The sequence below is a fragment of the Anser cygnoides genome, chromosome 14, assembly GCF_040182565.1.
Source record: "Anser cygnoides isolate HZ-2024a breed goose chromosome 14, Taihu_goose_T2T_genome, whole genome shotgun sequence".
NCBI classification, from domain to species: Eukaryota; Metazoa; Chordata; class Aves; order Anseriformes; family Anatidae; genus Anser; species Anser cygnoides.
Window position 1 is genome coordinate 2,778,952 of NC_089886.1, and position 20,791 is coordinate 2,799,742.

A 20,791-nucleotide genomic window follows, 5' to 3' on the forward strand; every position below is an offset into this window, starting at 1 on the left:
CTAAATACACGTAGGTGTGGAAACGCTTCAAGAGGGAGCTGGAAAAAAAAAGATATTTGAACATTTTGCATATTAATACTGCTCTTACTGTTCTGACTGCTCTTACATTTAATTGCAGTGGTTTCAACCACATCAGGATAATCAATCATCACTTTAAAATGTAATTAACTCCTGCAAGAAACTGTTCATGAAGGGAATTGAGAAATTTACTGTCTGAAGCTAAATTTGGGTTTACTTACAGATTTCTTCTACTTATAGAACTGTTCTAGCACCGACAAGCTATTTTCTAGCTCTGCAGGCGTTCCTCGGGTTACCTTTCCACTGAGGATGGGGAGAACTGTACGATAACTGTACCTCAACAGGATGCACAGGACAGAAGGGAGGACATTTCATGATTATTATTTTTTTTAAACACGCAAAAAAGATGGGTTCAAAATATCCCTGAAGTCAGCTTGTCTTCATGCTCTGGAACTTTTAATAACTTTTACCATCGATATTCTACAATGATTCCGTATAAAGGAAGAGAATAGATTTAACTCTGTACTGAAGCTGCTCGTGAAGAGGCAGATTTTGTCTTTTCTGAACGCAGCAGTGTGTTTTCTGCCTTGGTAGTTCAGCACATTCCCCACCAAACACTGACACAGCTTGTGCTTATATCACCTACACGAGACGTGGCAGCTCTTTGCTGGAGAATTAGGGATTGCTTCCTATCCACAGGGATGAAACACCTAGCCGGCTAACCTATGCGATAAAAATCATCTCTTCACCCGTGGATGGACTACAATCTTCATTCTTTATCAAATTCAAAACCTCCCAAACCCAAGTAGGAGGCCCGGTCCAGGCTTTTTCTTTCAGAAAACTAACCACCACAACAAATCGGGTACATAAATCACAACAAGTTCTTCCCCATCAGATAGCATCCTCAGCAGCTTCCATTATGCTCTGACATATGACTCAAATGGGAGCTAAAAAACAAATATTCAGCACAGCCAGTTGGTTTGGTTAAAGGAGTCTTAAGAACACCCTTGATGGACGCTCCCAGGGCTGCTCTGCAGCTGCCTGTGCTGTGGCATTTACCATGCAAACAGCAAGAAAAGCAGGGGACAGAATCAGCAGACGGGTGGCAAACAAACATCACGGCCTTGCAGCTTTCTCTGAAACAGAAGCTGACTAACAGGCAGTACATTTAAAGAAAAGTAAAATTAAAAAAAAAAATGCCTTAAAGAGACTGTCAAAGCAGCAGCTCTCTGAAAGCTTTCCTTATGGGTGGAGGAAATTCAAAGACTTCAGGAGTAATGTGCACACACGGCTATGTCGCGATATGGTCGATCAATGACAGTAAAGTTTCAGGCTGATTTACTGGTTTCCAGGTGCCAACCATTGCCTTGGGCTCAGCTGGCACCCTGTGAAGTAGCTGCTCACGGCAAAAGAGCACCAGAAATGCACAAAAACATCCAGTGACACAACTGCTTGGAGACACTGAAGGTCTCCCTCCTGGCCCGCAGGGGATGGCTTCGAACTGCTCTAAACCCTGCTGGTGGCCAAATTTGCCAGGCAAAACCACACAAACCAAGAGCAGGTGCTTGACCATGCAAAGAGCACCAGCTGCAGCTTCAGGTGGTGAGCCCAACACCCCCCCCATGCTCTGCTGTGAGGATGAGGATGGGGATGGAGACTCAGAGCACAGCACCGCTCCCTCTGGCCCCGAGGGCTACATGGATTTATAGCTAGTTTTGTAAGTGCCATTGCCTGTTCTGTCTGAGGTTAGGATTTCTTCATCTGTTTTCAGTACACAGGATAATGGACCCCGAGGAAAGGGAAGGACCCCCCCAGGAGCTGGGGGGCTGCAGCCCCGACTCCCAGCTGAACTGGGCCCTGCTCCGAGGGGCCGCCCACCCACCCAGCCTTGAGGCACTGCGAAGTGCAAGGCACGGAAGTCCTCAAATGTTCCCTTCTGGTACGCTGATCCTTTCCGCGCATTGTTGCTAAGATCCAGCCCGACATAAGAGCATCTTGCTTCCACTTGAAAATCTAGCAAGAAAATATATTTTTTTTGAAGAGCAGAATCTGTAAAACAGGAAAGATCAGACTCGGATTTGCAGAATACATTCGCTTCTACTTTAATCTTTGCTTCTTTCATGTCATAACTAGAGAGGGACCCAAGATGTAGAGATTTTGTTTGAATTATGATGCCTTGCACTTCAGCAGAGAGGGACTCAGCCTCCTGGCTCAGCCCTGGTGCTGGCGGAGCCCGAGCCACCGAGCTCCGATGCACATCCAGACATCAAAGCGCGGGGCTGGAGGGGAAAGGAATGTCTGTAGCAGCTATCCCCGTGCACAGCCAGCTCTTCTAACGGCTGGAGGAAACAAAGGGAAAAGGATTTGTAGAATTAATAAATGTAACTTCCCATCTGGCATACGGGCTTCCTTTTCATGACATTCACCTGCACTACACTCGGTTTTTATAGGCAACGTTTTCTGAAACAACACTGCTATGTTAGCTATGGAATGGCCAAACTAACAGCCTCTGTGAATCTGTCCAGAAGAACAATCTGGGTTAAAAGTTTGGAAGCCTCCCTGCCTGCTGCATTCTTCTTGGTAGACTCGCCTCTTGCCACCTGCAGGAGCTGCTGGGGCTCCTCCCAGCTCACGGGGGTGATCCTGCTTTCCCCCGAAAACCTGGGGCTGATCTTCAGCATCCATCGCAAGCGCTGACACAACCCTACTGCACTCAGACAAATCCCTTCAGTTTGTTTTGTTCAGGATTTAACAAGAGGACAACATAAACTTGTCCATCCAACAGGCCACATGCTCTGATAACAGCTAATCAGCTGTGAAACCACCAGAGGATGTTTTGTGCAACACAACCGCTCGTGTTTTTATTACATAAGTAACTAGATTAAGATAGGATCCACCTCCATACTTATTTATAGTTTTGTCTTCAGAGTTCACAATGAATAAACTACTCTAAATTCACACGGTCTGTCTTCCTGTTGATTAGCAAAGGGTAGGGATGCAATTTATAACTGTGCATATATTACATTTATTGCTAATAAAAGATCTTTTATTTTCGCATGGAAAATAGTGAAGGTCTTGGTGATTGAAAGAAAGTTTTAATAACAAAACCTGCCCTTTAACCACAAAATACAGTCCTCATAAGTCCTAAACAAGGAGCGAGGTTAAACTACCATCTCTTCGCAGCATTAAATAAGCAGACAGACAGACTCAGGTCACTCCACGTCTTGGCAGCTCTTTTCTCCTACCTGTTTTGTCAGCAGCAGTCCTCCTGCAGCACGAAGCCCCGGGGGCTGAGGTTTGTTTGAGCTCCTCACGCGCGCCACTCGGCCGCCCTATTCATCACGGCCTGGCAGCCAGTCTCCTGGTGGGTTTTCTTCATTTGTCCATAGGCTCGGAAAACGCGGAAAGCCCGGAAGGGAGTTCGGGAAAGGTTAATTGGTTTCGTTGACCATCTGTTTGTGCTGTGAATAAACGCCGAGAATAATGTGTAACAAATGGCACCTACAAGGATTAAATAAATCAATTCCGGGGATTAGAAACAACCTATGGACCGCGTTAATGGAGCAGGAGCCCGCGTAACAAAATCAGTACTACTGAGCTGCAGAGTCTGTGACCTTTAGGGGACAGAGAACCAAGGTTTTCTAGGGAGCCTGAGGTGAAATAGGAAGATACAACAATTAGAGATGGCCGAGTAAAGCTTGAACACTTGGAGTAACTCAAATGGAGGACAGAATGGTCCCACCAGACTGCAAAAAGCAGTAATAAGCCTGCAATCTCTTTTGCCTTTTTATGTTTTTTGTCCCATCCCACAGAGGAGCAATACTTAAGAATACTTATACTGGTAAATTTAACATTTTTAGATATCAATACTACTTTTTCCCCTCTTTTCTTGTCTTTTCCTTTCAGTTCTAGGAGAGCTTGATGAATCTCACTCCATCCCACTTTGGGCCATGATCCTTGTAAAACAGGATCACTGGGACATTTCTTGGAACATAACTTTGATTTGATAACCCATGACATATCTGAACTACTGGAAAACAAAAATTCTTGGAGGTGCCTAAATAAATCGTGTTTCTAAGTGCCCCTTTCAAACACAACAAAGCATTCAGGAACAGTCTTAAAGCCCTTAAATATGCACCAGCACCTGTAAATACTACACATTCAGGAAAAAAAAAAAATCTGTAACATACCTAAACCTCATAACTTAAATTCCTTTGAAAAAAATGTATCTAATTGCCAGGGGAAAAAAAAAAAAAAAAAAAGGAATGCTTGGTAAGCAGAGGAGATCATGAAAGTTGCAGCCTTTTCCAAAATGTGGAGGGCAACAATGGTTCTAAGACTCAAAGAGCATTTTTAAACACTTCAGAGTTGCCCTACCAATTTAAACCGATTTTTCACAATCGGTACGTTATATCATTTCTATAGCACCAGTAGGAAGTGCCCCAAAACAAGCAAGATAGAGAAAAATCAACAAAAAAACAATTTATTTACCAAACTTCTGGTTGTTGCAGAGACAAAACAACACTGCTTTGTGTACAGATCTTTCTTGCCATGAGCAAGATCAACCCTTGGTTACTTTCCAGCACCCTGCAGGTGTTACTTGGAGTAACGTGGATTGTATATTCAGAAAATAGGGCTTTGTTTCTCTTAAGCTTCCTCAGGATCTAACAATCAGTATGAATGGTTGCAGTCTTCATGCTAAAGTTTACTCACATAGAAGAAATCTTTTCTAATATAGGTGAATTATTTCCTCCTCTTAATTTGATGAGCTCAAGGAAAATCTCATTTGAAAGTCAGCATCCAGGCAGGATCCTGGCAAGGTCTGGTACCCTCTCAGGCTATTGATTCAATTCAGTATGGTTTGCTTAAAAAAATATTAATAATTGTTTTGCTCAATATTTTCATAGAAAATTCCGGACTAGTGCTTGAGAACACTAGCATGAAAAGATGAATTCAATAAAAAGCACTTTACAAGTTCAAGTGACATGCTTAGATCTCTGACGTAACTGTACCAGGAACCATTACCTTAGCAATACGTACAAACACACAGCCAACACGCTCTGAACGTGGCCGATGACTGCTGATTAATGATCAGTTTATTAGATGCGACAGTAGTTAATGCAGTGTCTCCAGCTCACGCATTGACTCAAAACATTGTAATTCCACAGCAAACACAAGGAAATCTAACTGCAGGTTGCTGGGTGTCCTGTTTTTGCTCAATAACCCCCACTTGCAGCCCCTACAGCCTGGAGCATCCTCCAGGAACCAGCAGCCCATGGGAAGCATTGCTCTACCTGCCCACTTCCATCCTTTGCTTTTGCCTTCAAAGCTTCCTACGCTGACACAATGGAAGCCCCCCTGACAAACAGCCTACAAGACACAAAAATGTAAGGGTTGAAGTGCCCACCACACATAGCTGGGAGCCCTTATTTCCAAGGAGCAATGAAATGAACCTCCCACCTCATTGCTGGGAGCTCAGAATTGCACGGGCATGCACGGCAGTAACTGAGTGACCTTGGGTACGAGCACACCACTTTCTCCTGCAGATCTAGAGATCCATCACGTCCTGCTTGAGCACACAAACCGATGCTCCCAAGTGTCTGGATGCTGAGATTCACTTATTCCTCGTATGCAACCATGCCAGAATTATCGATCCCAGGAGTGGCTGTAACCTTTGGAAACTCTATTTCTCAACAGCACTCAACGTGAATGAATAGGATCTCGGAGAATTACAAGCTTGAGAAATCCAGCATGAATGCAGAGTTCTTTTTTAAAGTGTATATAAAAAAGCATCGCCTCTTAATGAGTGACTCTCTGCTGCCCCAGCCCTCTCAGTGACTCAATGGCAGCTTTACCCTCTGAAAACAGAGCCTGACCCTCACTTTCTGGTAGTTCAAGAGTTCCTTAAATCACCTCACTGAAGATCAGGCTCACGTTTTTAAACAAACCATGAGAATAGAAAAAAAAAAATGAAACCCAGAAAGTTACCTTAGGCTGTTCCACATCATTCACTGGCAAAGCTGCTAGTTGTGCATGACACCACGCGAAGCCTGTTTAAAGCTCACTGCCAGTGCAGATCCACACAGCTGCTACACAATGAAATAAAACTGCTTAGCTGAAGGTGATGGGATTTTTTCTTCGGAGTGAATTGAAAGAAAGAAGCTCTGATAGAAAACGCTACCTGAAATCCCTTTAAAAGCGATGCCGTGGATTTTATTACTTGTTTGTATTAAGAGTGGAATAACTCATGATAATCACATTCAATCACCCCATTTCAGACAGACCGCAACTTAGAAAAAAAGATCCTGTCTGATTATCCTATTTCAAGTAAACTGTTGGTGTGAATTATCGGAGGGATCTGATCTTCTTGCACTTATCTGGAGCACTTAACGGGGTGATGGCAACTGTGCTAATGCCTGCTGGCACCTGCAGAGCAGCAGGCCGCGGCCTGGGTTCTGCGCTCCGGTTAACTCGTGGACTGCCAGCACCTAACCCCTCCCTTCCTGCTTCTGCAGCTGCAAAATTCTTGCCAAAATACGTAAATTATCCAGTAGCCTCTTAAGATACACTGCCAGCCATAATATTTGCCCAGATGATGTATCTTGGGTCTAACGCAGCAAAACCTCCAACGATCCCCTTTTTATCACACTCCCTCTCTAGTTTGGTTGTATTTACCCACTTGTTTAAACATTTCTGCACTCATCAACGTGGTTTTGCTGATATTTAAAAGCATGTCATGCAGGAAGCCTCAAGGCACGTGGCCATCTCTTAAAGTAAGGATAGTTTTTGATCTGGATGTTTGTACACAGAGAGTTTCCATAATCATCCCACGGTAACCAGACCCAGTAGCATTATCCTCCACAAACACACCACCACCCACCTACTTATCTCCGTCTGACACCTCCTTGCACATCCAGAGCACCCACGAACTAGTAATGGACTTGTTTCTCCTGACTTCATCCCGTGTTGATAGGTTATGACCACTGTACCCATACAGGGGAAAAAAATCCATTGGCATACAGGGGAATTGGGAAGTTGATGGGTTTCTCTCCCTTTATTCATGGAAGTTGCCAGCCCAGCCCTTCCCAGGAGGAAATTATTCCATAAGTTCTCTTTATAAATTAATTTTCTTCCTCTCTCAGCAATTACACAGCTCCTCTGTGCTTCATTTCCAGTTTATCAAAGTTAAAGACGTATTTGGCATCTGTTGCTCATACACAGAACTGGTTACGTGTCACTATCATGCCACCTGAGTTATTAGTGCTATAGGAGCTTATTCCCCAGCGGGCTACGTATCCAGAACAGGCCCTTCTTCTTTGCCAAATCCTTACAAAATAAGCTCAGAGCACAAATGGAGCCTCCTAAATTCCTCGTATTCCAGAGCATGGGAACACTCCTCCTCCTTTGGCAGATTACCGTATTCATATCTGCCAGGCAAAGCTGCCTCTATAACCTCCATGAAGGAGCATCTCTTTTAAACTGAAAACTTTCAGTTTTCAGATCTGCATTTTGTTTAGAGGGGAAAAGAACCTCGGTCAGAGGCTCTGCCCGCTTTGCATCACCATACGACGTTACAGGTGCAAGCCTCCAGCTCGCCACCTGCATTTGGCAGCAGGTTTTAGTACTTGTGCTTCAGAATCCACTTATTTTTTTCCCCTTAAAATGTCATCTCCTTTAATTCGGGGAGCAGCACTCCAAATTGGAGCACTGGCTGTGAGCCCACAACAACAAGATCTATTAGGTTTATTCATTTCCCGGACATCATTATTCTTTAGTGTTTCTCATCAGATGAACCCTCTGTTTGCATGTTCCCAAACACAATGCTCCTTTGCTCAAGCACGACAAGGAACTTGCCTTCAGTAACCTAGGAAAATCACTTCGCACTGGTTTTGCAGATCTGAAGGACTTTGAAAAGCAAATCTCAACTCCCTGGGCTTAGTTCTTAGGATGTGCAAATCTCAACTCCTTGGGCTTAGTTCTTAGGATGTGCCAAACTGGTAAGCAAGTTATCTGAGAGAGCAGGAAGACAGTAGCTAAAAAACCTCTTCTAACTTGGGAGAGATTAGTGATAGCTAATTCCAGTCGTCAGTGTCCCATAAGTGACAAAACTTGGCTTAAAATGTCCAGGCTAGACCAGGTCTCCTGGAGAGGCTTCTCAAGGGCAGCGCTCACAGGGCTACTTCCAGTTGTGTTTAGGAAGCAATGTTTGCTTAAACTCGAGTTTCCAAAGTAATTTCTTCTAATGAAGCTTCAATCTGTGTAAAACAAATATTTAAATATTCTGCCTACAAAGCACATTTCGCAATAAAAACGCATTTATCTTGCATAATGAAGTGTTGGGTTTTGTTTTGTTTTTTTTACAAAAAAAATCTATTTCCATCTCCCACCGAGAAGTGATTTCATACATCCTTTCCACATGTCAAAAACTGTGAAAGGATAGGGACATTTTTCTGTCCTGTGTATTATTAAACATAATAGTCAGCCACCTCTAGAACCCATCATTGATTGAGATAGATGAAGCTATTCAAAAAAAAAAAACTAATGAAGTCTCTTTGGTGCCTCTGAAACTCAGCAGTAAAGATAAATGAGAAACAATTTCTTGATATCCATTATTTTAAATTACAGATACCAGCTCTGATGCTGTTCTCAAGGTTTATTGAATTTTCATAGAATATCATCAACTTCTACATTCCACACGTGTAATTGAAGCCTGAGACCAAAGTGTTTTCCTCCTGTGTCAAGTTTAAAATGTCAAGAGGATGCCCCTGCCACAGGGCACCGACCGCCACGGGGCCGGTGTGATGCCGGAGCCAAACCACGCTCCCCCCATCGGTGGGGACAAATTAGGAGAAAATTTGGAGAACTTCACCACTTCTTTTCCTGCCGTTTCCTTGCCAGCCCAAGTACCTGCAATTCCAGCTGTGGATTCAGGGGTGGAGCAATCTTAATCCAGAAGATTAATTTGTGTTTAGCCCAGCATTAGTTACATAGACAGTATTGCCAACATTCATTAAAAAAAAAAAAGAGGCAAAAGTCACTACTTTGGGCCTCAAAATGATGTTACTGACTTAAAATTCAAACAATTTTTCTTTTGTTTGCTCTCTGCATTTTACATGGTGTCCCTACTGCTCTCCTCAAAGAGCTATAACTGCTAACTAACCACCAGCCCTGCTCCTCAGCCCTGAGACCTCCACATCAAACCAACACCAAAGGACTGTTTCCAGCTGCCAGGCTCTGCCCATGCCATTGAGCACATCCTGGTGACAAACATCCTGCTCACCAGCCCAGGAAAATCATGGGACAGACAGGAATTAAGCACACCCAAAGTCAAGTCCTTGTGCCTTTCCTGCCAGAGCACTTTGAGAAGGTTTCCCCTTCGGGGGCAGCAGAAATGTAAGGCACTCGGCTGCCATCAGGCACACCAGGTGCGTAACCCCATATAGAATTCAACCTGGAGATGCTAATTCCACACACACATACCCTGAGCCCTTCCAGGTCCCTTTTTCTTTGCCTTTACCAAGGAGTGTGTTGCAGATGGGGGTCCCAACCTCAAAACTGCCAGGGTCTGGTTTGGGGAGGACACAGCGTTAGGTAAATCCTTAATATCTCACTGCTTTACCTGGCGACTTCCCCTCCAAAGGGGCTGCCCACAACTTCTGCTACCCGCAGCCTGAGAGCACCCTTGTTTTTCTTCTCTGCATTGCAGACACGGAGCGAGACTTGCAAATGTCTCAGCATTTAGGAGAAAGTTAACGACACAGCAGGAGGATGTTGCTGCATTTGGCTCTTGTGGTTTTAGTATTTGTTTTATTACAGTGGTATGGGGTAACAGAGCTGCTACGGGGTAACTTAAATTTAATCATTTATTTTGACACTTTTAACATTAACTAGAATGCCAGAAATGCCTGCAACTGAGAAGCAGTGGCTTAGCGTGCTCTGCCATAAATCTACATTACAAAAAATACTCTTTAGTCTACTCTGATTTATCTTCAAAGGAAAGCTGTCCGGAATTGCGTAACAAAACATAATACTGCTTACATATATAATGTTTTATCTATCAACTGGAAAAGTTTAAAGTCATTATTAAAATCTCTAAAACTCATTATTATAATCTAAAAAAATAACCATTTTTAAACTTCACAGAGTTTTGTAAGAACTGAATCAGGGCAAGGCTAAGGTTTGGGACTCTGCGGTAAGGAATCTTTTGGATCCAACAGCCTCCTGTATGGTAAAAAGTAAAATATTGTTGTTTTAAATGTATTCCATCCCTTAACATTTCCCCTTATTTTGCTAGGTCTGTCTGACAGTCTTAAAGTGGCAGCTGCAACGGCCTTACTTTTTTTGCTTTTTTAATCCTTGCTCTCTTAGCTGGGTATAGAGTTCTGGAAGAATCTGCTTGTATAACCTTCCCAAACCTCACTTAGGGAGTTAAACTCTCAGCAGAGGCTTCTTTAGTTTCGTTAGCTCTAAGTGCCTCGCAGAAGGCTTGTGCTCTGAACTGCTGACAGCTGTTCAATCTTCTGCCGTTTAATTGCACAGACTGGTTACAGAGCTCAAATGCGAAAGCAAAGCAGCACCTTCTGGAGTAATTTCCGTCACATACCAAAAACAACAACAAAAAGCCCACCATGGACTCTGCCGTTTCTGTTTTTCCTGGGACTGCACGCAGAGCCAGCACCCAGGAGCACTACAAGGAACCCCGGCATGGAATTGACCACTGATGTATTTCAGAATAAACTGCTCACTTCTAACTGATCTTCATCCTTTCCTTTTAGGCAAAAATGTGGGTTACTCTTCTGCTTCGGCTCTGCTTGGCTGAAAGCACTTGCTGAGGGCATGCACTCGGACGTGGTGCATCTCCCCAACCCCTGCTCCTGGGGAAGGCTTCACACAGCCACCCACCTGACAACACGCACGGCTCTTCAAAATCGAGTCCTTTTATGCCAGGCTGTTCCCCAGTAGCTCACTCCCAAAGCACTTAATAAAGATCTTGAAAAGAGTGTGTGTGTATATACACTACGTGATCTGCTGAATGCTCCGTCGGTGTATTTAAAAACACACACATGTTAAGTGTAAGCTGCAGGGCTGCTTTAATAAAATTGCCACGGTAGAGCGCTTTTCTGTAACACAAACTTTTACATAAGGAACGAGGAGGGTTTATATTAACCCGGCAGTTTTGCGGTCAGGGAAGAAAGCTAAATTGTCTGTGTTGCAGTGCTGATCTCGTGCCAGTGATCTGGTTAGTGTATTTCCAAATTTTCATTACCATATGAAAGTTTGGCATTTCTAAATCCTCTGGAGCACGGGGAGGTGCTGCAGGCTCGGAGCCTCACGGCTGGGGACCTGCGCTCGGGCTCTGCTCTCAAATGCTCAGCAGCCCCTGGACATGGTGGGGAGCAGCAACGTGCAGAGATATCCGACGTCTAGCAGACACTTCCATGGGCTTCAGTGAGCTCTAATTAAGCATGCATGGTACTCCAAAGAAATGTAAAAATCCAATTCCAAATATCCTGAGACTTCGCTAGATTTTAAAATAGGATAAAGCAGTATTTTAACGAAGACCAGAAGAAGGAAGCAGTGAATTAACAAACGAACAGACTATTAAATATTAGATTACAAAATACTAATCCCTGTGACAGTATCTCCAGATTCCCAGCTGTTTGAACAATGTCATGAAGAGAAGTTTTAAAAAGTTAATAAAATATTTTTAAAATGTCCCAAAATCAACACGTGAATTTTCTTCCTCGAGTACTTCAAACGAAGTAATTAGGAGAGAGACAACTTAAAGCAAATGGAGAAAGATCTCAAAATAACCGTTTCCATTGAGAGATTTCACATTTACATCCCAGAAACAAAATAAATCAGGCCATGTCCTCAGCTGGTATAACATGATGTTGTCTCATTGATTTCAATAAAGTACAGCAGTTTAGGGACTCCAGACCCTTTGGCGTAATCCTTTCATTTAAACTCAGTAAATCAAAATAAACTCTGCTGATTTCTGTGGAGTCGCTGATCTGCTTTTGGGTAAGCCAGAGGAAAGCCAGGAACTCTTTTTCGGAGGGATTATTACTGCCTCATGATTTAAAAGTCGTCCCCAGCACGGAGGCCTTAACACGCCCCGCAGAGGATGGGGACCTTTGTCCCTCTCCGGTTCCCCCTGCGCCAGGTGCTCCCAGCCCCAGCAGCACTCTCCTTGCGGCTCCACCTCCCCACCTTCGCTGCCGGTCTCTTCCCCAGCGCACAGCCTCACGACGGAGTCATGTTGAGTCATTTCTTTCCGGATCCGTGTTTCCCTAGATCTTTAGCCATGATATATCGCCGCTAATCAAAGCGCTGCCTCCTCCTATGGCTCTGCTGAGAAGTTATGACCCTTCCCGTTCGTCCCGGAGCCGAGTTAATGCAGACAATCTTCCTGATCCGCAGCCTTGCACACGCAATTGTGATATTTCATGCGCTATGATATTTCTCTACAATAATAGCTTCACCCTTTGAAGATTCAGGTAAAGGACACCAAGACATTTCCAGTAATTAGCGCTCCAGTGAGATTCACCATCCTTTCTTGGTACCCGGGAGGAGAGGAGCTTCTTTGGCAATGCCAGCTTTCAAGTGCAGCGATGGAAGGGAGACGTGGAGGGGGAAAAAAGCCAAGATTTCTATTTGGATTCCCTTTTTTCAAGTGTTTTGAACCTGAGGCATAGACATTTTGACTCTGTTTTCCAGAAATATTGCTCGCAATGAAGGCAGAGGCTGGAAACCTCGACAGGAATTTACTGGGGCTTTGTGCTGGCTGGGGGAGGTCAGCTCACCCTGCGCATCCTTCAGTTTCTCCACGGGTAGGATGAGGGAGTGCGGGGAGAGCTGCCTTATTTCCACTGGCAGACAAAAAGGAAGAGTAGAACTCAAGCACTGTCACAATGCTCAAGTCTTTTTTAAAGAAACTTTTTTTTAAAGAAAAAGGAAACCTAAAAATTCAGTGGTTTCCAGAATGTAATGTACTCTAACGCTTGATTTTAAACGCATTTAGGGGGAAAAAATAACTAATATTCAAAAGCATTTTAAAGAAGTTGATGTAGGAAAAAGTAGGTTCATTGATCTGCCTAGGAAAAGCACCTCCCAGTCCATCTGCAGCATCATAAAATGTTCACTGATATTTTAATGCAAAAGGAGGGTTTTAAGCCTTACAGAAATTTGAATGTGTTACAGAACTGCATTCTGGAAGAAGAGACATTTCCAAGCACTGGTAAGTGACCTGAGAACGAGAGTTGCAATCTTATAAGCATGTACATGATTGAACTTACAAGGTAAAAAACACAAAACAAAGAAAAGGACTGGATCTTACAGTGAAAGTCAAGAAACATCGAAATTCCTGAAAAACACATGAATTAGAAGAGGTCACATTGAGCAAAAACTTGGTTAACCGTGGTAACAGGTAAAAGGCACAACTGGGAAATGGCGAAGCCAGGACCTGGCGCACAACAGAAGAAGAGAAAGGCTGAATGAGTGATGCCTAATATTAAGCACAGTTTTGTTTGCTCTTCCCCACCAAGAGGCAGCTTCACAATATCACCTGCGTTTATAAGGTCAGGGGGTTCCTTCCTAACACTGTTCTGTGACCGCAAATGCCGTTAATTCCAACAGAGGTTTCAAACATGCAGCAGCAGCAAAATAAGGTCTTAAAATTCCACCTATCCTGCAACCTTATTTATTGTCCTACAGGGCAAAAAACTACTGCAACACGCAGCTGTTGTTAAAACCAAGTGAGAAAAAGAGAGTCTGCTTTTCTAGCCGACCAGGTAGAAAAGCCTGGCTTTCCTACAGCACTGAACACAGCGCACAGAGAAGGTACGGCACTGCTGGAAGGGACTCACCTGCCCTAAAACCACATTTTCCTTAGACAACTTTTTCCATCGCTCCCCCTAGACAGATGCAGAGCAGCTCCTTCCCACACGTCCTTGTCTGGGGGCGGACTCTGCTCGGCTCTCCCCTCACGATGCCAAACTCCTCTGTTACACGCTGTAGGTGCAATCGGCGCGGGGCTCCTGCACAGTCCCCGTTGAACTGGAAACGTGCCATCAGTTATATCGTCTCAGCTCCACTTGTAATTCTGGATCAGCCAACACACTCCAACAGCCGTGGGTGCACAAGGATCCCGTTTCATTACGGCTGTGACCCTGCAAGGGGTAACACTGCATAACCGACCTCCTCCAGCGGAAACAACAACAGAATAAGCCTCCTCAGTGGCAGGTCACTTGGTTGCTTTACCCGTACTGAGGTTTTCACCTACTAACCCTGACCCTACCAAACCCGTACCCTTATTGACGCCCACACGGCCATAGGAGGACAGCAGTAGCAGGCGCGGGTCTTGCTGCAACCTGCCAGCCCAGGAAGGGGTGGCAGCGATGCTGATAGTGCCTGGATAGATTTCTGCCTGCACAAATGCCCACAAGGTGACTGCAGAGCCCTAGAGGGCTCCCTGGGCCAAACCCCAGGCTCCCACAGCCTCAGCCCCTCTGGGGCTGGAGCATCCCAGCCCAGGCATCGCCCTGTGTTGTGCAGGTGTGACAGCAGGTAAACCCAGCCACATGCCCCAAATCACCGCGTTTCCTACCACCAGTTCACGTATATCTCCGTGAAGAGGGTCACACACACAGCAGCTGCACCGCCATCTATTTCATTTGCTCGCCACAAAAGTCAACGGGAAAGTTTCCAGCCGCCGGTACCCAAGTTTTAAACAGGGCCAGCTGGAACAGGGCTGATGCGGGGCGCTGGGGAAACCCAGCCCTGCCAAAGCAAGCCCCAGACGAAGGGTTTGCTGTCGCCAGTGGGGCATTACAAAGACTGTCAGAAACAATGAAAATACAAAATTCAAACAGGCTGCCTCTTTCCCTGTACACATGAAAATCACTCCAGTCCCATTATTAATGCACCCGGGCTCATTTGTCAAGACTTTCACAAAAATGAGTTCAAACCCAAGAAGACCTCCAGCATTTTTATGATAATGCTGGCAAGTCTGCGGGATGGCAGATTAGGCTGCACACTGTGCTTCCTCCCAGCAAATCCCTGCCCACCAGTTTAGATTATTTTAAATCAAAAATGAGGAGAAAAATGAGCTGTTTAAAGCATCAGTAAACAAAGTCCTCTTACTAGCACGCCTTTATCCTCAATTTATGCCTCTTTTATATTTTCTTTTATATGAAAATGTAGTGCCTTTAGCCCTCCAACTCTGCTACTACTATTTTTAACACTTTAACCCATTCAGACAATCATTTATTTACCATTTCCATTTTTGTTTTCAATTCAAGACGAACCTACTCTTTTATCAGTTATTTATTTAGGACTTCGGCAAATTGATTTTTCCCTTCTATGTGCACCGCACAACCGCAACATTAAAATAGATGAATCCTGTTCTGCTGGCTTGATTTCCTCTCTCCACTCAACTGAGTTTCCAAATTCTCCCTCTGCAACCGGCCTCTCGTCTGCAGCATCTCTTGAGTGCAGACTGTGCCCTGAGCAGCACAATACCAATCGTTTAGGTGTTATAATAGCAATAAGCTGTAACAACAGAGAGGGCGAATGAACTCAAGACTGGACGTGGTATTACTGATATTACAGCTCCATCACAGCTGGGAGCCTGAAGCATTCCAGCAGCCCCACACATCCCATTTCCCCACTTCAGGGCTTCCACTTCGGTTTGAATCTGACCAAAGAACAAATAGAAAGACCAAAAAAGCTGAAAGGGAAACTCCGAGAGCCACAGACTCAGCTCTTCATTATTCTGCAGGAAAATAAAGACGTGCTGTTTTGCAGCCTTTCCCCCACCCGTTACAGATGCACACACAGATGTGTTCATCTCTCTAATTCTGTCTCCCCAAGCCTGGCACGTACCCGAGAGACCACGAGGAAAGAGGTTTCAGGGCACGCTGGAGGGGAGAAAATAAGTGCTTGAAAGAAGCTGTGCAATAAATCCACACCTGTCAGGGAGAGGTGCCCGCAGAAACAAAACTGCGTGCAAGCAGACTGAGTCAGTCCTGAAAAATTCTCCCCAAAGTGATAGAAAATGAGATAGAGGTGGGCAAAACACAAAACAAAAATTGGAATGCAAATGTCCTGACACAGGCCTTTGCCCAAATTCCCCTGCATATTTTCTGCATGGTCTCAGAAGAGCTCGAGGGAAAGACTTGCTGCTTTGTCTTCCTTTCCATCAGCTCCTGCACGGGTCCCGCAGAAAGCTCTCCGTAACTCAGGGTCTGCACGAACTCTCACTGATGGCAACAAACACCCAGCAAAAGCTGATCAGAGCCTAAGACAACATACTTTCAAAGCATATTTCATCATCATCAAGTGGCGGGTTTATTTATTTATTTAAGTAAGACTGTCAGGCTGCCGTCAGCATGCACACGCTGCGAGGCCACACCGCAGCACGGCCGTACTGTTGAGTCACTGCAGAAATCCCCCTCCTGATTTTCCCTGTTGAAGAACTCAAGCCTCTTCATTCTGCTTTAATGGAGTAATTTATCACCTGATTCCTTTAAAAAGTAACTAATATAGATAGATTGGATAGTACGACGTGGTACATAAAGAATAATAGTCCATTATTAATAATAAGTTTTCAATATATTATAGTTTCACGTGATTGATTAGGAAGTCCGTTGTTTTACTCTAACACCTTTTTAAAGACTTCTCAATATCACTTCAAGATTAAAAAGTTAAAGGAAGCTCAATCATCAGCTCCAAATGTAACTTGGAGGAGCGGTGGACTCCAGAGCATATGAAACTGCTGCGCAAGAAGCCAGATGACAAAGGGGGAAGCATTTTATTCCACACCCTGCTTCAGTATCACTCCACCCCAATTGTTCAGTCAATACAAAAAACTTTCCCAAACAGCAGAAAAAATCCATTTATGGGTTAAACAGGTGGGGCTTATTCAACTGCCAATAAAAAATATGATGTCTTCATTCTCTCTTCATTCTTCAGTGAAAGCAGCAACATCTCATCTCCAGTAACTTCAGCAGAGACGTGCACTCTTACAGATAAAGAATCTAGTTTATAAATATTTCTATACCATAAATTTAATCAGGATCTAAGCAATGTTCCTTCCCCGGCACAGAAGAGCCTGCGCATCAGTGAAATGGTCAGGAAACACGAAGGAAAGAAGTGATAAGTCCGTCCAGAAAAGAGGACAAAGAAAAAGGAAAATCAAAGAAGGATCTATTAACAGATTTACTCGTACCAAAACACAGTCACCTTGTCCGCAGCACAGCTACAGCCCAGAGCTCATCTTCTGGGGCCTTACAGAAAGTTATTAGATTGAAAAAATAAAATCCATTAACCTCTGCGAAACATCGCCCAGGTATTCAGCTCCTGCTGCACGAAGAGCCTTGCAGCAACTTCTGGTTCCGGGCGCACAAACTGTGAACAAGTTCAGGCTCGGTGCAGTCCTAATGACCTTGATTAAACCAAGCTTGAAGGAAACTGGCTCTCCGGTGAAACTAAACACGTATTATACGAAATACTTCTTAGCCTCTATTCTAATTTGGACACTTAAATTTCACCCTGAAAGCCGTCTCCAAGCTTTCCTGAGTGGCAGCTCAGCGGGACAACACGGCACCCACCGCCCGGCACCCGGGCACGATTCCTGCTCCGGGTCAGATGCGTGCAGCCAGCAGCACGCGACAAAAACCCCCGCTGCCCATCACACCCCGGTAAGCAGCTCTCAGGCAGAGGCGTCTGTCTGCCAGGGCTGCCAGGTACCTGCGCACACGCACAGACAGCACCCAGGGCAACGGCAGAAAATGAGTTCATGTTTCAGACTATCAAATTAATACGCCGGCAATAGAATATGCAATTTCCTTGTTTATTGCCTCTCAAGTCAATCCCATCGCCAGAGGTTGTCATCTTAACAACGGGGAGAAAATTAATTTGACAGAATATTAAAGCGGCCCTGTTAAGTCCCGGGGACCTCTGGGCTCCCCTGCTGCATCCCGAGCAGGATGAGCCCTCCCCATCCCCATCCCCTGCAGCACCTTCCCATGCACGCCCAGGGAACGGCAACCGAGCAGAGCTGGGGCAAAAGGGGCCTTGCAGGTATGAAAATCCAAACGTACCCAAGGAAAACGATGTTTATTTATCATCCCTGTGATAGCCTGCATGATTTCTCTTCCATCAGTGAACAAACAAAAATGCTGTTTGTAGTCAGCACAGCTGTAGTTCCCCCAATTTAAGAGAGAAATCTAATCGCTGACTAGCTTCATTCTCAAATCGTGCCTTTGGAGCCAGGGAGAAACACTTTGTTTTGGAAATGTCAGAAGGAAATGTATATTATTATAATGGCACATACATTATAAATGAGATATTTAATATTTCAATACCCTCCTCCCCCTTTGGCATTAATTCATAATTTCACCCAAGACTAACTTGACTTGGGAACAGCACCACAGCCACCTACACAACCTGCCTGCACACATGGATCAGCGCCACAGCACCTCTCTCAATATTAACAGCCCTTCCCATCAGCTCGACCCAAAATCCTGCTCATTAGCAGCAAACCCACCCCGGGCGCTGCTCAGCTGCTCCAGAGGACGCGCGCCTGCTCCCAGCACCCATCCCGAGCACCCAAAGCACCCTTGTAGGAAGGGCACAGCTGGACACAGCGCCGGGTCTCACATCGACGTCGAGATAAACCGTGCTTTCTTCTCTCGTAAGGGCATGGATTGAATTTCCACCATTATAATCAGGGAGGAGAAAATAAAGAGCATTCGGACAACAAACACCTGCTGAGGAGCAGGATGGGCTTAATCAATAGCCAAGTACACGATTATCTCAGCTGATTTTAGCCTATTTCCATAGAAAAAAATGCAGATTCTGGAAAAAAAATCAAAATAAGGAAACGAACAGCTTTGCTTCTCTGCCAGGTGGGGAGGGGGCTCCAGACCCCCCCCACCCTGGCCAGGCTCTGCTCAGGCTCACCATCTAACATCAAAGGGGCTTCGTAATGGGAAAAAAAAATAAGATGAAAGCTTTGATTTAAAGAAAACGTCCTGCAATCTTCCTGGCTTGATTTCAGCAGATTACATCTGGCTTTATTCTGCTCTCAGGCCCATGCATGGCAATCGAAAGCGATTCGCCCAGGTCTTTAGCAGCGTGCCGAGCGGGGCTTCTCCTCCTGCTGCCTGCTTCACGCTGTCTCGGCAGGCACTGGTTTGGGTCTGGTTGGGCCTTCCCTCCTTCCTCCCCCAAATACTGCTGTAGTTTCTGATTTCAGGTCATTTCCCCCCTACGTGAGACAGCCCTGTCCAAGCTTTAACGTTATTTCCCTAGACCTAAATCAGGAAATACAAACGTTTCACAGGCTCCACGCGATCATCATTGACAGCAAAGAATGGGGAACTTCTCCAGAAACGGCCAGGGCACGGAAATTCACCACCAGGACTAGCACAGACACAAACATGCTAAGGACTTCTGAGCCAAGCCCACATCCATGCCCAGATACTGGCAGCAGCTGTTCCCCAAGTAATGTCCCCCCCCATTTTCTTGCTGCCCCCGAGCCCTGGCAGCTGTGAACATCTGGGCCTGGGGCTGCTGCTCCCTCCTGCCCAGCTCATTACCAAAACCTGAAAGCCTCCCTGTCCAGCCCAGAAAACTCAACCTCTAATAAAACTCGGGATCCGGGGCAATGCTTTTCCTGCTGGTGACAGTGTTCAGTGTGTGTTTGTGCCGACCTATTTCTCTCCATTACAAAACCAATAAAACCAAATGCTGGCAAAGCCAAGAGCCAGGGGGTTGCATTTCCTCATCAGAAGTTCAGCTCGGCTGTAATACTATTCATATGAAATCTGATATGAAGCCTCCTGGGTATCATGATGTTCTTTATATTACAGTAAGTTCAATACATTAAGGATGCAGAAAATCCCATTTGGGACTGCAAAGCAGTCCTCGCAGATTCCTCAGGAGCTGGGAGAACAGAAAATCACAGCAGCCCCCCTGAGCAGCATGGGAGCAAAATTACCCCATGCACCAGCACCAGCATTCGTGTGAGGCAACACAAAATACTTTACAAACTTTAACAAATTTAAGCCTTATGAATGTCCTTCGCAGAGGGTTATTATTCCCCCTGCTCGCATTGGAATGGTGAATTTCCGTGCCCTGGCCGTTTCTGGAGAAGTTCCCCCTTCTTTGTTATCAATGATGATCGCATGGAGCCTGTGAAACGCTTGTATTTGCTGATTTAGGTCTAGGGAAATAACGTTAAAGCTTGGACAGGACTGTCTCATGTGTAGGGGAAATGACATTAAATCGGCAGCTGGGCACAGCATGGCCGGGCTGAGCACGCACAGACCTGCACAGGGCTCCTGCATCGCCTGCCCCAGCTCCGCTCCGCTTCCATCCCTGCAGGGCCAGCAGCAGCCCCGACGGCCAGCAGCAGCCCAACCACCTATTTGCAGAGCAGCTTAAGACCACGGTACCAATCCCAGCCGGGACCTGCCTGATTAACACCGGCACAGCAAGCACCGGGCCGCACGGCTCCTGTTGCTGAAGATGTAAGCAAACAAATCGGTGGAACCCCACATGCAGCTTATTCGTATTTCCTTATCTGTGCACAGCAGACTTGAGAAAAGGGAGCACAAGTCGCTTCCCACAGCGCCCAGGAGCCTGGGCTGCCTCCTCGGTGCCACCCGGGGGCTTCTGTCCTCACCTCCTCTGCCCATGGCCCAGGAGGGGGAAGGACCCCATCACCCCGTACCCACACAGCAGAAGCGTCAGAGATGCTCAGTAA

General features: G+C 45.4%; 1 long non-coding RNA gene across 1 annotated transcript in view; it reads right to left on the minus strand.

Moving 5' to 3' along the window:
- Positions 1-263: 263 nt before the first annotated feature.
- The window catches only part of LOC136791893 (uncharacterized), a 40,860-nt gene continuing 20,332 nt past the window's right edge, over positions 264-20,791 (minus strand). Inside the window, exons 2-3 of the long non-coding RNA XR_010834913.1 lie at positions 3,264-3,479; positions 264-2,357 (exon numbers count right to left, since the gene is read on the minus strand). This is a non-coding gene — a long non-coding RNA (uncharacterized lncRNA). The remainder of the gene's footprint in view (positions 2,358-3,263; positions 3,480-20,791) is intronic.